The sequence below is a fragment of the Diceros bicornis genome, chromosome X, assembly GCF_020826845.1.
Source record: "Diceros bicornis minor isolate mBicDic1 chromosome X, mDicBic1.mat.cur, whole genome shotgun sequence".
Lineage (NCBI taxonomy): Eukaryota > Metazoa > Chordata > Mammalia > Perissodactyla > Rhinocerotidae > Diceros > Diceros bicornis.
In genome coordinates this window covers 136315740-136320773 of record NC_080781.1, presented here as the reverse complement: position 1 = coordinate 136320773, position 5034 = coordinate 136315740, and the positions used below count along the sequence as shown (strand labels likewise).

Below are 5034 nucleotides of genomic sequence, written 5' to 3'. Positions count from 1 at the left end.
ATAAAATGTAAATTTTTTGCTTCAGAAAATGCTATCAAGAAACTGAAAATACAATTATAAAATAGTAGAAAATACTTGCAAATCATATGTCTGATAAGAGTCTAATAGCCAGAATATATGAAAAACTATTAAAACTCAACAACAAAAAGACAAAAAGTTCTATTAAAAACGGCTAAAGGATTTGAAAAGACCTTTCTCCAAAGAAGATATATAAATTGCCAACAAGTACATGAAAAAAATGCTCAACATTAGTCATTAGGGAAATGTAAATCAAAACCACAATGAGATACCATTTTATATTCACTCAGATGGCTATAACCTGAAAAAACTTGAAATAACAAGTGTTGGTGAGGATATGGAAAAATTGGAACCCTCATACATTGCTTGTTGGAATGCAGTATGGTGCAGGTATTTTGGTAAACAATTTGGCAGTTCCTTAAGAAGCTAAACATAGAATTATCACATGACCCAACAATTCTACTCCTGTGTATATAACCAAAATAATTAAGAACAGATATTCATACAAAAAGTTGTACATGAATGTTCATAGCAGCATTATTCATACTAGCCAACAAGTGGAAACAGCTGTTCATCAACAGATGAATGGACAAACAAAAGTGGTCTATCCATACAATGGAACATTATTAAGCCATAAAAAGGAATGAAGTACTAGTACATGTTACAACATGGATGAACCTCGAAAACATTATAGTAAGTGAAAGAAGATAGCCACAGAAGGCCACATGTTGTATGATTCTGTTTATATGAAATGCCCAGAATAGACAAATCCTTAGAGACAGAAAATAGATTTTGTTTGCCAGGGGCTAGGCAGAGAGGTTAATGGGGAGAGACTGATTAGTGGATATGAGGTTTCCTTTTTTGGTAATGAAAATGTTCTAGAACTAGATTGATGATGGTTACACAACTTTGTGGAATTGTACACTTTAAAATGGTTACAATGATAAATTTAATATGTGTCTTTCACCAAAATTTTAAAAAAGAATAAAACACCAATCTTACACAAATTCTTCCAAAGAATAGAAATAGAGGTAACATTTTATAACTTATTTTATGAGACTAGAAAAGCATTGATACAAAAATCCAACAAGGATACTATAAGAAAGAGAAATTATAGGCCTATCTCCCTATAGATACATCCCTATGGATGTAGACGAGAAAATTCCAAACAAAGCATTTTCAAATTGAATTCAGAAAAATACAAAAGGGAGAATACCTAATGAGGTTTATTCTAGGAATGCAATGTTTGTTTAGCATTTGAAAATAAATGAGAAGATACATGAATCCCACTTATAGTTGCTTGTTTTCTTATTATTGAGTTTTGGAGTTTATGTATTCTGGACACAAGCCATTTATCAACTATGTAATGTGCAAATAGTTTTTCCAAATCTGTGGCTTGTCTTCATTCTCTTAACAATGTCCTTCAAAGAGCAGAAATTCTAAATTTTGATGAACTCTAATTCATTAAATTTTCTCTTAAGATTCTTGCTTTTTGTGTCCTAAGAATTATTTGTCTAACCCAGGTTTCAAAAATTTTCACCTGTGTTTCCAGTATCAGTTTTACAGCTCTTGTTTTTGTGTTTAAGTCTATGATACAATGCAAGTTAATTTTGTATATGGTATGAGATAATGATCAAGGTTCTATTTCTTAAAAAAATGTCCAATTCTATCAGCAACATTAGCTGAAAACACTATCTTTTCTTTATTGAATTTTCTTTACATCTTTGTCAATAATCAATTTACTGTGTACTTGTGGTACTTCTTCTCTTAACTCTATTTTGTTCCATTGATCTGTCTGTTTGTGCTTTTGCCAATACTACAGAATCTTGTGGGCCATTTTGGATTTTGGAGTCAACATATTCCTCATTTGGGTGTGTTACTCTGGCTCATTTACTGAGTGACCCAAAAAGCTGCTAGTTTTAAGTAGGGTCCAGAACAAGAGAAGGCTCTGCAACAGGTCCAAGCTGCTATTCAAGCTGCTTTGCCACTTTGGCCGTATGATCTAGCAGATTCAATGGTGCTTGAAGTATCAGTGGCAGACAGGGATGTTGTTTGAAGCCTTTGGTAGGCCCCTATATGTGAATCACAGTGCAGGCCTTCAGAATTTTGGAGCTAGGCCCTGTCATCATCCACAGATAACTACTCTCCTTTTGAAAAACAGCTCTTGGCCTGCTACTGGGCCTCGGCAGAGACTGAATGATCAACCATGGGCCATCAAGTTACCGTATGACCTGAACTTCCCATCATGATCTGGGTTTTTTTCTGACCCACTAAGCCATGAATTTGGGAATGCACAGCAGCACTCTATCATCAAATGAAAGTGAAGTATATGTGATCTACCTCAGGCAGGCCCTGAAGACACAAGTAAGTTACATGAAGAAGTGACCCAAATGCCCATGGTCCTCACTTCTACTACACTGCCTTCTCTCTCACAGCTTGTACCTATGGCCTCATGAGGAGTTCCCTATGATCAGTTGAAAGAGGAAGAGAAGACTTGAGCCTGGTTTACAGATGGTTCTGCACCATATACAGGCACTACCCAAAAGCAGACAGCTGTAGCACTACAGGCCCCCTCTGGGACATCCCTGAAGGACAGTGGTGAAGGGAAATTCTCCCAGTGGGCAGCACTTTGAGCAGTGCACCTGGTTGTTCCCTTTGCTTGGAAGGAGAAATAACAAGATGTGTGATTGTATACTTATCCATGGGCTGTGGCCAATGGTTTGGCTGGATAGTCAGGGACTTGGAAGGAACATGAATAGAAAATTGGTGACAAAAACATCTGGGGAAGAGGTATGTGGACAGACTTCTCCGAATGGGCAAAAAAAAAAATGATGGTATCTGTGTCGGGTGTGAATGCTCACCAAAGAGTGACTTCATCAGAGGAGGATTTTAATAATCAAGTTGATGGGATCACCCGTTCTGTGGATACCAGTCAGCTTCTTTCCCCGGCCACCTTGCTCATTGCCCAATGGGCTCATGAACAAAGTGGCCGTGGTGGCAGGGATGGAGGTGATGCATGGGCTCAGCAACATGAACTTTCACTCACCAATGCCAATCTGGCTACAGTCACTGCTGAGTACCCAATCTGCCAGCAATAGAGACCAACACTGAGGCCCCCATATGGCACCATTTCCCAGGGTGATCAGTCAGCTACCTGGTATCAGGTTGATTACATTGAACCACTTCTTGGAAGGGGCAGAGTTTTGTTCTTACTGGAGTAGATCTTTACTTTAGATACAGATTTGCCTTCCCTGTATGCAATACTTCTGCCAAAACAATCATCTGTGGACTTACAGAATGCCTTATCTACCATGATGGTATTCCACACAGCATTGCTTCTGATGAAGGAACTCACTTCACAGCAAAAGAAATGCAGCAATGGGTCCATGCTCATGGAATTCACTGGTCTTACCATGTTCCCCACCATCCTGAAGCACCTGGCTTGATATAACTGTGGAATGGCCTTTTGAGGACTCAGTTACAGTGCCAGCTAGATGACAGTACTTTACAGGGCTGGGGCAAGGTTCTCCAGAAGGCTGTATATGCTGTGAATCAGCATTCAATATATGGTGCTGTTTCTCAAATAGCCAGGATTCATGGGTCCAGGAATCAAGGGGTGGAAATTGGAGTGGCACCACTCACTATTACCCCTAGTGACCCACTAGCGAAATTTTTGCTTCTTGTTCCTGTAACTTTCTGCTCTTCTGGCCTAGCAGTCTTAGCTCCACAGGGAGGAATGCTTCCACTGGGAGACACAACAACGTTTCCATTGAACTGGAAGTTAAGGCTGCCACCCACCCACTTTGGGCTCCCATGCATCTAAATCCACAGGCAGGGAACAGAGTTACTGTGCTGGCTGGGGTGATTGATCCTGACTCCCAAGGGGACATTGGACTGCTACCCCACAATGGAGTTCAGGAAGAGTATGTCTAGAATACAGGAGATTCCTTAGGGTGTTTCTTAGTATTACCACACCCTGTGATTAAGGTCAATGAAAAACTAAACTCAATCCAGGCAGAACTACTAATGACCCAGACCCTTCAGGAATGAAGTGTTGGGTCACCCCACCAGATAAAGAACCATGACCAGTTGAGGTGATTGTTGAAGGTAAAGAGAATACAGAACGGGGAGTTGAAGAAGGTAGTTATAAATACCAGCTATGACAACGTAACCAGTTATGGAAATGAAGACTGTAGTTGTCATGAGTGTTCCTCCTTATTTCCCTATGAATATGTTCATGTGTGTGTGTGTGTGTACACACACACACACACACAAAATCTTCTGTTTCTCTGGAGAACCCTGACTAATATATTAATGAAAATGAATCAACTACTGTTAAAAGCAAGAACATAAATGAATCTCACAAACATAATTTGAAGAAAATAAGTCAGAGAAGAATACATGCTGTGTGATTCCATTATTATAAAGTTAAAAACAGGTAAAAGTATGATGTTAACAATCAGAACAGTGGTTATCTTTGGGTTGGTTGGGTGGGGGAATTATTAGAAAAGTCATAAGGGGATTTCTGGGATGCTGGTTATGATCTACTTTTTGACCTGATTTTTGGTGACCTTGCTGTAATACAATTATGATGCTTTCTGGATATTTATGCATATGATTTGTCTGCTTTTATGTATGTGTGTAATACTCCTATCAAAATATATTAAAATGAGAACATGAAATGATAGTGAAGAAAATAAGTCATAAATATCACCCATAGCCTCATGACCTGTTTCAGAAATGAAGATTATCTGCTCACATTTTTTTTTGCTGTGTCATGTATACTTTTTAATATATTAATTTTGTCTTTCTCTCTTGCTCTTTTATACTCTGCTTTATGATGCTGGGCCTGGGACTTTGCAAACCATATTTCTGCACTGTCTCCTGAATGCTTGTTAAGCTCTGCCAACAGAGAAAAAGTCTGGGGGAGACAAAAGGGACTGGCTTCTTCCTATTTGCTTCTATGGACTTTTTGAAGTTCTCTGGGCATCGCTCTTGCGATACTTCTTCACCTAG

General features: G+C 38.9%; 1 pseudogene; it reads left to right on the top strand.

The window, feature by feature from the left end:
• Positions 1 to 399: 399 nt before the first annotated feature.
• Positions 400 to 4205, top strand: LOC131400401 (uncharacterized; annotated as a pseudogene).
• Positions 4206 to 5034: the final 829 nt, after the last annotated feature.